Source organism: Oryctolagus cuniculus, chromosome 7 (assembly GCF_051225735.1).
Source record: "Oryctolagus cuniculus isolate XC-2025 breed Fujian yellow rabbit chromosome 7, ASM5122573v1, whole genome shotgun sequence".
In the NCBI taxonomy this organism is placed as follows: Eukaryota; Metazoa; Chordata; class Mammalia; order Lagomorpha; family Leporidae; genus Oryctolagus; species Oryctolagus cuniculus.
This window is the reverse complement of record NC_142873.1, coordinates 164,718,216-164,731,221: the sequence shown is the minus strand read 5'-3', so window position 1 is coordinate 164,731,221 and position 13,006 is coordinate 164,718,216. Positions and strand designations below refer to the sequence as shown.

At 64.1% G+C, this 13,006-nt stretch overlaps 1 protein-coding gene across 3 annotated transcripts in view; it reads right to left on the bottom strand.

Annotated features, from left to right (window-relative positions):
* The window catches only part of GNB1 (G protein subunit beta 1), a 79,489-nt gene extending 72,218 nt beyond the window's left edge, over positions 1 to 7,271 (bottom strand). For 2 of the 3 annotated variants that reach the window (XM_070079417.2, XM_070079420.2), the window contains exon 1: positions 7,000 to 7,218. The gene's annotated coding sequence lies outside the window, so the exon portion shown is untranslated. Of the gene's footprint in view, positions 1 to 6,999 lie in introns of all 3 variants that reach the window. The other variant, XM_070079416.2, reaches the window with a different exon arrangement.
* Between the last annotated feature and the right edge of the window lie 5,735 nt (positions 7,272 to 13,006).

Sequence of the window (13,006 nt, the reverse complement as noted above, 5' to 3'; positions counted from 1 at the left end):
TTGAGGACGTTTGGGCAGTGAACCAGCAGATCTGTCTTCCCCTTCCTCTTTGTCGTTCTTTCAAATAAATAAGTAAATCTTTAAAAAAAAAAAAATAGTTTACTGGGGCCAGCATTGTGGCTCAGCAGGTTAGGCCGGCGCCCGCAGTGCTGGCGTCCCATACGAGCACCAGTTCAAGTCCAGCTGCTCCACCGCCACTGAATTCCCTGCTGATGCCCTGGAAGGCAGAAGACAGCTCAGGTTCCTGGGCCCCTGCCCCCACGAGGGAGACCCGGCTGGAGTTCCTGCCTCCTGGATTCGGCCGGCCCAGCACCCACCCCTGCGGCCGTTTGGGGAGTGAACCAGTAGATCAAAGAGCTCTCTTCCCCTCTTTAACTCTGATTTGCAAATAAATAAATATATTTAAATGTTTATTGAATTATTGGAAAATAATGAACCCATCAAATGTTCCAGGAACATTTTTATGAATAACTATTTTCTAAGAAAAACATCACGGCAAGAAGAGAAGCTGTGTTGCACAGAACAGTTCCATGGGGCTGGCGCTGTGCACAGCCGCTCCACGTCCACCCCAGCTCTCCGGGGGGCCTGGCGAAGCAGTGAAGACGGCCCCAGTCCTGGGCCCTGCGCCCGCCTGGCAGATGCGGAAGAAGCTCCTGGCTCCTGGCTCCAGATCAGCTCTGGCTGTTGAGGCACTTGGGGAGTGAACCCGCGGATGGAAGACCTCTCTGACACTGCCTCTCAAGGAAATAAATAAGTCTTTAAAAAATCGCTTCACTGCCTGCCCCAGCAGAACATCAGATGCGCACACCTGCTCCTGTATGCAGTCTGCTGCTACACAGGGCTGAGGCGCAACCAGATCCAGCCTCGCCGAGACGGGCACTTAGGAAAGAGACAGTGTGTGCATCAGCACACACAGCGTGGGCAGTCTGACACCACACCCAAACCGGCAAGTGGTCCTCCCGCCAGTGCAGCTGCCACGTGCGAGCTGGAACTGTCGATTAAGCGGCAGCAGTCACGCACTGACCCGAGCGGGCCTCGTACCCACCTGTGGACCTCCAGCGCGGCAGGCCGCTCACTGAGCTACAGTCAGCACATCCTCCAGAAGGCCCTGATTCTTCCCTGCGTGACAGCTGCGTCCGCACCTGCATCCCAGGAAAGCCTTCAGCCGCAGGAAAGCCATCGTGCTCAGGCAGCATCATCAAGCTTCCCAAGTCCCACTTTCCCTCTAAAGCCAGGCTCTGGATCCAGCATCAGGGTCCGCTCTCTCCCCTGAAGTGCGTTTGGCTTCACTGACCTCTGAGAAAGTAACTATCAAATCCCCGCTTCTACGTAGCCACTGTTGTCCAGCAGTTGTTCCTTAGAAAAAAAGTTCATTTACTTATTTCCATCTACTTGAAAGGCAGAGTGACAGAGAGGGAGACTGGGAGCTGAGCGACATCTTCCACCCACTGGTTCCCTCCCCAGGTGCCTGCGACAGCCAGGGCGAGGCCCGGACAAAGCCAGGAGCCAGGAGCGCCGTCCGGGTTTCCCACACGCGTGACAAAGGTCATCGTCTGCCCTCACAGGACGCAGCAGCAAGAAGCCGGGCAGGAAGTGGAGCAGCTGGACTCAAAGCAGCACCATGACCTTGCTGTGGACATCGACGGCTACAGCAAAGCCCCGTCCCTCGGCTGGTCGCAGCACGGCCGGGCAGTGCGCACTGTGACAGTGACAGACGGGGGACGCTGAGTTCACGCAGTTCCCAGCTCTGGCTCAGACCCTGGGAGGCAGCAGGACTGGTGCCACCCCCGGGAGAAGGGCAGGGAGTTCAGCCCTGGCCACTGCAGGCATCTGGGGGGTAAACCAGCAGGTGGGAGGGGCTGTCTCTCTGCCTCTCCAGAAAACACACCGACCGGATTAGCTTGGTGACACGGCCTCGACTGGCGCTGTGGAGGTCAGAGCGCCCTGCACGATCATGACGGTAGTTCTGAGCTAACAGACCCCTGAACGATGTCTTAGGACATCTCAGGGCCCACGGTCACACCAGAGAGCCACTGCTCTAAGCACCTCTGCTTTCCACCACCCTCTAGATCCAACTCCTGAAGGTCCACCTCCATCCACACCTCTCCTCCACAGCCGGACCAGGTAAGTTCCAACAATTTACAGCTAAGTAAACTTTTTTTTTAAGATTCATTTATTTGAAAGGCAGACTCGGCGGCAGGGAGCCACAGAGAGAGACAGGTATCCCCATCCTCTGGCTCACTCCCCAGGAGCCAGGAGCCTCATTGGCACCCCCCACAGGGCGCAGGGGCCCAGGCACTCAGGCCAGCCTCCACTGCTTTCCCAAGCTCATTAGCAGATGGAACTCGGGCAATGCGGGTGATGGCTTAACCCATGAGGCAACAGCACTGGCCCCCACAGTAAACATTTGTTAAAACAAATATCCAGGGGCCAGCGCCATGGTCTCAGCTGCTCCACTTCCAATGAAGCTCCCTGCTGACGCACCTGGGAAAGCAGCAGAGGATGGACCAAGTGCTTAGGCCCCTGCACCCATGTGGGAGACCCAGAAGAAGCTCCTGACTCCTGGCTTCGGCCTGGACCAGCCCCTGCTGTTGAGGCCATCTGGAGAGAGAACCAGCGGATGGAGGAGCTCACTCTCTCTCTCTCTTCCTCTCTCTGTGCAACTCTTTCTTTCAAATAAATAAATCTTTAAATTTTTTTCATTAGTATTGTCACTAGTTAGCAAATCAAAGGACAGAAACAAATCTGCTGAAATCCAAAAATTTCCAGTGTCATAAGAAAGGGATTTCTCCAAAAAATAAAAACCTTCACCAGGCTCAAAACGATCCGAGAGGCACAGAAAGGCAGTGGCGAGCAGAGGTACACAGCACAGGCACACGGAGAGCTGGCCTCAAGTCCCCCTGGAACCACGAGGAAGACAGGAGAACCAAGCTCCAACAGCTGTCGTCTTCTAGGACCACCCACACTATCACAGTGACATTCTCTACAAAGCACAGCCTTGAGCAAGAATGGCCAACCTCCCAGTGCCCTGTTACCTAAGGGTTCCTCACACGTGACCCACTGACCCTCACAACCCACGGAGGAAGCTCCCGTGTGCCCAGCTTACACTAAGGAACCTGACCCAGAAATGCCGATGCCACCACCCCAGCCTGTGAGGCGACAGAGCTGGCCTCTAACTCGGTGCCAATCCTTCTGGAAACAGTCTCTCATTTAGGAACTCTTTGAAATTTCTAGGATGGGGCAGGCCCTGTGGCACGGTGGGCTAAGCTGCCAATTGGGAGTCGGTACTCCGCTTCTGCTCCAGCTCCCTGCTAACGCACCCTGGGAGGACGCAGATGCTTTTGGGGAAAGAACCAGAGAACAAGAGCTTTCTCTGCTCTTCCTATGTCTCTCTGCCTCTCAAATAAATAACCTTTTTTTTTTTTTTGACAGAGTGGACAGTGAGAGAGAGAGAGAGAAAGGTTTTCCTTTTGCCGTTGGTTCACCCTCCAATGGCCGCCACACTGCGGCCGGTGCACCACGCCTATCCAATGGCAGGAGCCAGGTGCTTCTCCTGGTCTCCCATGGGGTGCAGGGCCCAAGCACTTGGGCCATCCTCCACTGCACTCCCGGGCCACAGCAGAGAGCTGGCCTGGAAGAGGGGCAACTGGGACAGAATCCAGTGCCCCGACTGGGACTAGAACCCGGTGTGCCAGCGCCGCAAGGCGGAGGATTAGCCTACTGAGCCACGGCGCCGGCAATAAATAACTTCTTATTAAAAGTATTCAGAATTGGGGCCGGCGCTGTGACACAGCAGACTGATCCTCCGCCTGCGGCACCGGCATCCCATACGGGTGCGGTTCTACTCCCGGCGGCTCTACTTCTGATCCAGTTCTCTGCCGTGGCCTGGGAAAGCAGCGGAAGATGGCCCAAGTGCTTGGGCCCTGCACCTGTGCGGGAGACCCTGAGGAAGCTCCTGGCTTCAGATTGGCGCGGGTATGGCCGTTGCAGCCATTTGGGGAGTGAACCAGCGGATGGAAGGCCTCTCTCTCTGTCTCTGCCTCTGTAACTCTACCTCTCAAAATAAATAATAAATACTTTTTTAAAAATATCCAGGATTAGTTGTTTTTAGCTTTATTAACTACCCGTGGCCAGGCAGTCAGGAGTCTGTAACCTTCATGGGAAATGCATTTTCTCATCGCCACGGGACTCGGGTCAGTGCTGCTGCTGGCATCCCGTCAGCCCCCGCCACTCCGCTTCCAATCCAGCTCCCTGCTGGTGCACTGAGGAAGGCACCGGAGGGTGGCCCGAGTGTTCGGGCCCCCGCCGCTTGTGCAGGAGAGCGAGATGGACTCCTGGCTCCAGCCTGGCCCAGCCCTGGCCATTGTGGTCATTTGGGGAGTGAATCAGCAGATGGAAGATCCCTCTCTCCCCCTCTGTCACTCTGCCTTTCAAATAGATAGAGCTTCAAAAAAAATTAACAATGCCTTCAGCATTCCAATTCTAGTAGGTTACAGGATACAGAATTAACCTGCCCCTTGATAAAACGCATTACGTTCGCAGTGATTATTAAATCATAATCATCTCTCATCAGTGGCACAACAGGCTGAATTCTCGGGTAATTCTAAGAATCATTTTAGTTAAGTCTCGTCTTTTAAATTAAGCTCTTCGGAAAGGCTCCTTCTCAGAATTCCGATTTAAGCTAATAAGGGAATACGTTCACTCAGTCTCACTAGCAGCGAGCAAGCAGCCCGGTCCATGGAAGGCAGCGCCTGCACAAGGACACAGGACGGAGCTGAGGCGGCTCCTCGCCTCCCCTGGCCGCGCACGGCTCGCGGCCCGGAGCCGCCGCACTTCCCAGGTGCGGGGTCTGAAACAGAGCTCACAGCTGTCCCCCGCAGCCCAGCCACAGGGCCCTGCGCTCCCGTACGTATACACACTCCTTCAGTGTGAAGTCTCTCAGCCATGTAAATCATTTCCCTGTCTCAACACACATTCGCTTTTATTACAGATTTATTTATTTACCCGAAAGGCAGAGTTACACAAAGAGAGGGAGATACAGAAAGATCTCCCACCCACTCACCCGCCGGTTCACTCCCCAGATGGCCGAACCGGCCAGGGCTGGGCCAGGCTGAAGCCAGAGCCTGGAGCTCGGTCAGGGCCTCTCCCGTGGGTGCCGGGGCCCAGGCACCCGGGCCTCCCTCAGCTGCCCTCCCAGGCGCACCTGCGGGGAACTGGCTCAGAAGTGGAACAGCCGCTGGGGCTCAAGCCCCTGGATCTGTTCTCATCCCCCCATTTCATGTGAAACCGCTTCGTAATCCCACCACTCATTTCCATCAGCAAACACAAACCTGAAACCAGAATTCAAAACAGTGTTTAAAAATAATCTAAAGAACCCTGTCCACGTCTTACGAGACTTGCACTAAACAGGGGTTTCAAAATCATATTGCTTGCCATATGGTCAAGCCCAGATAATAAAATTGAGCCTATCTATTACCAATCCACTAACGCTGAAGCCAAAGCCGCAGGCAGCAAGAATTTAATCCAATTTGGAGACTGACATGAGCCAAATCTCTCGGGCGGAGAAAAACAATCCAATGAAGAAGCTACAGCAGATGCCAACACTGCACTTCCGAAATGAGACCAGTGTTCCTCCTCAGAGCAGGATGAGCCAGAGCCCACTGCTGCCCGCGGGGCCGAGACCCCCACCCTCCCCGCCGGCCGTCTGGGGGCCACACTTTCCCGGCGCAGCCAAGAGAAAAGTTCAGGGCGCGGCCCCTGCCCGCAAACCCGCCTCCGGCACCGGGCAGGCGGAGCGCTCTCCGCTCGCTGCTCCGGAGTGAACACGAAACCGACCCCTCGCGTGCCAGGCGGCAGGGTGGGCGCGGGGCCACCTCCTCAGGCGCCCCCGGCGCGGATTTCCACGCAAGAAAACCCCGCAGCATCCTCGGGGCCCTCGCCGGCTCCGGCCGGGCACCTGCACTGCAGCTGCGGCCCTCGGGCTCCCGCCCAGCCCCGCCGCGCACCGCGTGTCGCCGGCCGGCGGAAAGGGAACTGCTCCCTCGCCGTCTGGCTGCCGCGCACCCCCGGAAGCGCCCGCATCCTCACGTCCAGACGGCGCTCCTTCCCTCCAAAAAGCCTGCAGCTCCACCGGAGCGGCACGCCACGCACACGCCACGCGTGCCCCGGAGACCCAACCCGCTGCCCGCAGCCGCCTGCCATCCCCGCACCGGCGAGCTGGCCGTGACAAAAGCCCAGCTGTCTCCCCCGGGCAGCGACGGTGACAGCACGGTCGCACCGACGGACACACGCAGCAGCCCACCCCGCGCCCACCCGGCGCGCCCCGGAGGGCTCCTCCCGCGGCCGGCGCCCCGCGCCGCAGCGCCCCACGGCGCCCCCAGGACGAGCGCGGCCCCCAGGACGAGCGCGGCCCCCGGAGCACGCGCCCCCACGCGGGACGCCCAGGGCCGCGGGGGGCCCGCAGCCCGCGGGGCCGGCGACAATGGCCGCGCCGCGGGGTCGCCATCTTGGCCGTGGGGCCCGGACGCGGCGCCCACGCCGCGCGAGGGCCGGGGTCGCCGCGGGGTCTCGCCCGCCCGCGCGGCGCTGGCCCCCGAGCTCCGGGCCGGGGCGGCGCGACCGCCGAGCCCGGGGCCGCCCGCCGCGGCCGCCCCTCCGCGCGGCGGGGCTCCCGCGGCCCGGGGCGCGCCAGCCTTTGTTCTCGCGGCCGCGGTCCGAGCCGCCGGGCGGGGGCCGCCCCCCGACCCGCGCTGGCCCGGGCGCGCCCTGGCCTCGGGGCGGGCTCGGACCCCCGCCCGCACCCCCGCCGCCTCCCGGGGCCCCGCAGCCCCACCCGGGCGGGGCAGGAAGACGCGGCCCGGCCGGCGGTGGGGGCGGGGCGGGCGGGCGGGCGACCCCCGGGGCGGGCGCCGGCGGGCAGGGGAAGGGGCCCGCGGGGACGCCGGGGCACCGGGGACCGGGCCGGGGGGCTCGGGGCTGGGCCGCGGCGGCCGCGCTCACCTCGGCGCCCTCGCCCGGCCTGACGCCCACGCCGCCGCCGGGGCCGCTCGAGGCTGGCGCTCGGGCCGCGCTGCGGGCGCTGGGCAGGTGCGCGGCGAGGCTGTGGGTCCGCGGCGGCTGCTCGCTCCGGCCGCTCCCGCTCCGCTCCCGCCCGCGCCCGCCGCCGTCCGCCCCTCAGACGCCTCCAGCCATCGGGATGGGCGCGGCGCCCCTGCCCGCAGCTCGGGAAACCCCACGCGCCGCGTCACCGCGCACGGCCGCCGGGCGCGCGCACGCACGCGCGCTCCCCGAGCCGGCGCGCGCGTGCGCGAGGCTCTTAAAGGAGCCCCGCGGCCCCGGCTGCGGCCGGACCTAGGCCCTGGCTGCCCTGCTCGCGCCGGCCGGCGCCCGGAGAGCCGGTTCTGCGCCGCGCACGGGCCGAGGGCCGGCGCATTGCGGGAGACGGCGCCGGAGGGCTCTGGAGCCCGGTGCCCCCGAGTGGCCTCCCGCGAGGAGCGACCACGTGCGTGCCGAGGCCCGACAGCCGAGGCGCGGGCGCCGGGTGGGGAGGGCGGGGGTCGCGATGCGTCCGCTGGAGCCTCGGGGGCCGTGGACTCGCTCCCCCCCCCCGTCCAGCTGGTCTGGCCGCGGTCCCAAGTCCAACCCTTTCCCCGGGCGTGCGCCCGTGCAGCTGGGCTCGCTGGAGCCGCGGCCTGGACCCTCCACACCGCGTGGACCCCGCGTGAGGCGGCTGCCAGGCAGAGGGGGGGTGCGCGGACCTGGGTGTGCCACGGAGCACGGGGAACCTGCAGGATCTCGCCAAGGCCCACCCCACGCCGCGGGGCCCATGTGCGGAGGACCCTCCCCCCGCCCTGCTGACCCCCACAGGAAGGTTCCTGACTGTGTGCACCAGTGTGGGCGTGTTCTCCTGCCCCCCCCCCCCGCCCTGTGACTCCAGCTGCTGGCTCCGGTGGGGTCACCGCCCCAGACATGTTGTCCTCTGGCCCTGGCCGCCTGAGACCCTGACCGACCCTTGCCCCTGCCACAGTGCGAGGCCGGCCTCGCCCACCGCTCCCCGGCCCCACCAGGCATCCCCGGGAAAGCCACAGCAGGTGTGGAAGACGTGGGGTGATGCTCGGCTGTGCCCAGCACGGGGACACCATACAGTGGGCCCTTGGTGGGGCAGCCTCACTGGCCAGTGGAGTGTGAGTGGTGGGCGCAGATGTGGGCCTCAGGGAAGGGCTGGCGTGCTGGGCAGCCCCAGGGCCACGGGGCAGTGGAGCCGCAGAGGGGTGGATCTGGGCATTGGAGGTGGGTCCCGGCCTCAGTGCCCACCCGAGGTCCAGGACACAGGAACGTCGGCAGGGAGGCGGAGGGTGCAGCGCGCAGGCCAGAGCGGGCAGGGGCTGTGGACGTGGACGCCGGGAGGCTGAGGGAACCCGGGACCTCCAGCCCGGCCATCCAGGGCACTGGGCACTCCACACCGTGGGCCAGCCTGGTGCCAGGGCTCCTCTGGCCCATGGCTGGGCCATCCCATTACAGCCAGGGCCACGAGGCTGGACCAGCCGCGAGGGGTGCAGCCCTGGCACCTCCGGCTACCAGCAGGGCTCCAGGTGGGGCAGGGTCTTCCCTGGAAGTGGCTCCAGGGCCCCTGCAGACGCCCTGGGGGGTGTGTGTGTGTGTAACGTGTGTGCATCTGTGCAGTCTGTGTGTATAATGCGTGTGCATCCGTGTAGTGTGTGCATCCGTGTAGTGTGTGCATCCGTGTAGTGTGTGCATCCGTGTAGTGTGTGTGTGTACAGTGCGTGTGCGTCTGTAGCGGTGCCAGGGCAAAGCCGAGAGGAAGAAGGAGCAGTGGCCCTGGGTTCTCGCTCCCACACCCGGGCCTCAGCCGCTGGCCTGCATCAGCCCAGGACGACAGGGGCCTGCAACCTGGGGACGTGGACCCTGGACTCTGGGCAAACTGCAGGGGCCTCCCGCCCACCTGGGCCTCCCCCGGGGTGATAAGCAGCCAGCCTTCTCCTCCACCCCCCCCCAAGGGTCTGAGGACACCAAGGACTCTGCCCTCCCTGCCCCACCCTCCACCCTGTGGCCAAGGCCACCACCTGCTGCTCAGACCCTCCCCTGGGGCCCAGGCTTCTCCACGGCACTCCCTTCCCTGGAAGTGTCTCAGAGGTCAGAGCCACACCCAGGCACCGCAGCCAGCCCAGGGCCGGCCAGCGGGAGGCTGCAGAGCCCGGCAGAGCCCCGGGGAGGAGGCTCTGGCTGCGCGCCCGGCACTGCCTGGAGAAACCCAGGGAGCGGGGATGAATCTCCAGGTGCCCCGCCCCCTCTGCGCTGGAGCAGGAAATGGTCTAACAGGAAAGTAGGTCTTTTTAAATCTGAATTATTCAAACAATCCGTGCACGTGACCGGGACCCAGAGTGCCCGCCGGTGCCCCGGGAGCCAGGCCCCCACCGGGCCCTGAAGGGTGTCAGAGCCTCGGGGGCGGTTCCCGACGTCTGGGCCCTGGGAGGGCAGGAGAAGCAGGGCAGGCCGGTGGTCATCGCTGGCAGGCTCTTTTGTCTCACGCTGGGCGCCTTCTCCCGCCCAGTCCCCTGCCCCCAAGCCCCAGAAGACAGAGGGTGTGGGGGAGGGGACAGGAGCGCGCGTGAGGCGTCTGGGGAGCAGAATGTAGGTGATCAGCGCTAATTAGCTTCCCCAGGCAGGGCTGGTCGGAGGAACGGGGTCAGGGCTGCAGGGGAGACCCCCGCCCCTGCTTCCGCGTGCCTGTGCAGAGGGGCTGAGGAAGGCCGGGGAGCCCTAAGGGCACCTGGTCCAGGGCTGGCCGGGTCACCGGTCTCCGGCCCAGGCCTCCATGTGGGGCGTGCAAGCCCCACTGAGCTCCTGGGCCTTGGGAAGGAAGCTGGCAGCTGCCACCCCCAGACCCTGAAGGACTCCTGGGCCCCTCCCAGTGGTGCAGGGGCAGACTCCTGCCTCTTGTCCCTGGTCCTGGTCATCCAGCTTTTTTTTTTTTTTTTTTTTTTAAGAATGATTTATTTGGAGTGGGCGCCGTGGCTCACTTGGTTAATCCTCCTCCTGTGGCACCGGCATCCCATATGGGTGCCAGGTTCTTGTCCTGGTTGCCCCTCTTCCAAGCCAGCTCCCTGCTGTGGCCCGGGAGGGCAGTGGAGGATGGCCCAAGTGCTTGGGCCCTGCACCCCATGGGAGACCAGGAGAAGCACCTGGCTCCTGCCTTTGGATCGGCGCAGCACCGGCCGTAGTGGCCATTTGGAGAGTGAACCAATGGAAGGAAGACCTTTCTCTCTGTTTCTCTCTCTCACTGTCTACTCTTTCTGTCAAATTGTGGTGGAGTGAGAAATCAACTGCAACATCAAATGAAAAAAAAAAAAAAAGAATGATTTACTTGAAAGGCAGAGCTACAGGGAGAGAGAGGTCTTCCAGGTGCTGGCTCACTCCCCAGATGGCCGCAGCGGCCAGGGCTGGGTTGGACCAAAGGGAGCCAGGAGCTTCCTCCAGGTCTCCCGCGTGGGTGCAGGGATCCAAGCACCTGGGCCCTCTTCCGCTGCTTTCCCAGGCCACAGCAGGGAGCTGGGTGGGAAGTAGAGCCACCTTATGAGATGCCTGTGCTGCAGGTGCCGGCTCCACCTGCGATGTCACAACACCGGTCCGGTCTCCCGGCTTTGACCACAGATGGGGCATCGCTGGAGGGGGGCATACCAAGACGTGGGGGTACGAAGAATGAGGAAGAGCCAGGTGGGGGTGGAGGTGGTGAGGGTGGACAACACATGGGGACACGTTTTCCCCCAGAGTGGGACCAGAAGCCCTGGGGGAAGCGGGGGGCAAGTGCATTGCTCAGATGCCAACTCCAGGAAGTGCTCCTGGGACCAGCATCAGGACTCACCCCTGCTCCGGGGCCCCCCAAAGTCTCTGCAGATCCCCGGGTCCCTCCCACGCTCCTGGGACCAGCAACAGGGCTCACCCCTGCTCCGGGGCCCCCCAAAGTCTCTGCAGATCCCCGGGTCCCTCCCACGCTCCTGGGACCAGCAACAGGGCTCACCCCTGCTCCGGGGCCCCCCAAAGTCTCTGCAGATCCCCGGGTCCCTCCCATGCTCCTGGGACCAGCAACAGGGCTCACCCCTGCTCCGGGGCCCCCCAAAGTCTCTGCAGATCCCCGGGCCCCTCCCCCACCCGATGGCCCTGGGCACCACGATTCACGTCACCCACGGAGTGAGACACAGCCCGTGTCAGGGGAGGAAGACACAGGCACGGGGGGGGGGGCGTGCTGCTGCCACCTGCATGTTGCTGCCATGATGTCACCAGAAGCCGTGCACACGCGTGTGCAGGGCACACACAGGAGTGGGGTCGGTCAGGAGGCAGGGCAGCCAGTGGCAGAGGCTGAAGAGGCGTGGAGTGGCCCAGCGGGCAGGAGTCTGTGACCGGAAACCTGGGCTCCGGGCGCTCGGTGAGGCTGGGGGCTGTCCCCTTGCCCCGTGGCGCGGCCTGGTGGTGCCTGGGAGGGAAACGGCTCTGCTTCCTGGCAACCCCACTGCCCAGGGGACTCTGGGATGCCTGCTGGGGCACTGACAGGCCCCGGTGGTGGGGAGCGGAGGGGCAGCCGTGAGTGGCAGGTGGGGGCAGGGGAGAACCACACGGCGCCCCCACCCCGGCCTCCCGTGAAAACGGCCTGGGCAGCACCTAGGCAGCGCTGTGGTGGAGACGCTGCCGGAGACACGCCCACCTCTCAGTGCCGGTGCCGTGCCAGCTCCCGCTCCCAGCTGCTGTGCACTGGCAGGCAGCCGGTGATGGCCCAGCGCTTGGGGCCCTGCCACCCACGTGGGAGACCCGGGTTGGGTTCTGAGCTCCTGGCTTTGGCCTGGCCCAGTCTTGAGGCTGTCGTGGGCATCTGGGGAGTAAACCAGTGGATGGAAAATCTCTCTCTCTCTGTGCTTTACAAGCCAATAACAACAGATTAGAAATAACAGCTGCAGCATCTTGGCTGCGAGGCTGGTTTGACCGGCGGGCGCTGCCCTGGCTGCAAGTCCTCGCACCCCGGGCTCAGGCTCTGACCCGCAGGCAGCGCTGAGACGCCGGCCCCCAGAGCGTCCACGGCCCCGGGTCCAGGATCCTGGCTGCCCCTCGCTGAGCCCAGGGGGCCCCAGCCTTTGGCCTGACACTGAATGCAGGGGCAGGGCTGGGGGTGGGGACAGGCTCAGCTACCCCCTCCGCCAGCCAGGGGCTTCTCTGCCCGGCCCCCAAGGCGGATTCTGGGGCAGGGCACTGCAGCAGGTGCCGCACACCCCCTAACAAGTCCCCCCCAGCCCCCAGCCCCATTTCCTGCCGGCGGGCGGCGGGCATGGCAGTGGTCACCTTGGTAGGGACGCTTCACCCCTATGCAGGTCACCAGCCCAGACTGGGAGAGAGAGGCAGAGACCCAGGCCCACCTCCAGACCCCTGCACATGCTGGGGGAGGTGGCCTGGGCTGGTGGCTGGGGAGGTTCCCCCACCAACCCCTGGGGCTCTGAGCCCTGGAAACCTGCAGGCCTGGGTGAGCTTGGGGAGCAGTGCCCCCTGGGCTGAGGCTTCCGCCCCCCAAGTTCCTGGAGGCCGGCAGCCTGCACATGGCCTCTCTCCGCAGGTTCTGCTGGGGCCGGGCCAGGGACAAGGGAAGGTGGACCGGGCAAAGTGAGCCACGGGACCGCCCGGGAGCCACGCCTGGCTGCTCTGGGGACACGGACCCGTGGGTGGGCCGGGCTGCACTGGGGATGGGCTCCAGATAAACAGCACCTGCAGCACCAACACTTCCCAGGGGTAGGCCCTGGGGCACCTGGCACCAGCAGAGGTGGCCCCGCCCCCAGCACTTCCCAGGGGTAGGCCCTGGGGCACCTGGCACCAGCAGGGGGGCCCCCCCCCGCCCCCAGCACTTCCCAGGGGTAGGCCCTGGGGCACCTGGCACCAGCAGAGGTGGCCCCGCCCCCAGCACTTCCCAGGGGTAGGCCCTGGGACACCTGGCACTAGCAGGGGGGCC